The sequence below is a fragment of the Bison bison genome, unplaced genomic scaffold (assembly GCF_000754665.1).
Source record: "Bison bison bison isolate TAMUID 2011002044 unplaced genomic scaffold, Bison_UMD1.0 scf7180017864508, whole genome shotgun sequence".
In the NCBI taxonomy this organism is placed as follows: domain Eukaryota; kingdom Metazoa; phylum Chordata; class Mammalia; order Artiodactyla; family Bovidae; genus Bison; species Bison bison.
Window position 1 is genome coordinate 3,101,040 of NW_011495064.1, and position 610 is coordinate 3,101,649.

At 61.8% G+C, this 610-nt stretch overlaps 1 protein-coding gene across 1 annotated transcript in view; it reads right to left on the reverse strand.

Moving 5' to 3' along the window:
* SNRNP200 (small nuclear ribonucleoprotein 200kDa (U5)) overlaps window positions 1-610 on the reverse strand; it is a 26,109-nt gene that overhangs the window by 1,157 nt on the left and 24,342 nt on the right. The window lies entirely within an intron of this gene.

Consider the following 610-nt stretch of genomic DNA (forward strand, 5'->3'; position numbering starts at 1 on the left):
TTCCATGCCTCAACCCAAGACGAGGCCTGACTCTCCTGTCCCCAGTCTGCAGGGACCCTGCGATCAGAGTCTGAAATCAGAGGAACCCTGAGGTTCCTGCCTCAACTGGAGATGAGGCCCTCTTCCAATGCACCAAACCCCGTGGAGTCCCGAGAGGCCCCCCGCCCCACATCCAGTTTCCCTGACTTCTCAGAGCCACCATGAGAAGCCCCCTGAGGTCACCTGCACAAGTCGAGGGAAGCCAGGGTTTCCTGCCTCAACCCGAGAAAGACCTCAAGAGACCTTCTTCAACACGTCTCGAGGCCAGGTTCCCCTCCCATGCCTCGAGAGAAATGACGCGCTCCCCCTCGCCACTCGCATGGAGACCCGACTTCCCTGGCGCCCCACGAGAGGCTCACTGACCTCGCCGTCGTACCTCGTGAGAAACCGCACCCTGGGGCCGCCGCTCGAGAACCACCCCGAGACTCCCCCGTCATCGCGGAGATGAGGGCCTTCGTCTCCTGCATGGCCTAGAGGCCAACCTCGCGACCTCTCTCCAAACGCCTCAGGAGGCTTGACTCCCTTTAGTCCACCCAGTGAGCTCCAAGAGTTACCCGTCGCGACTCGAGAG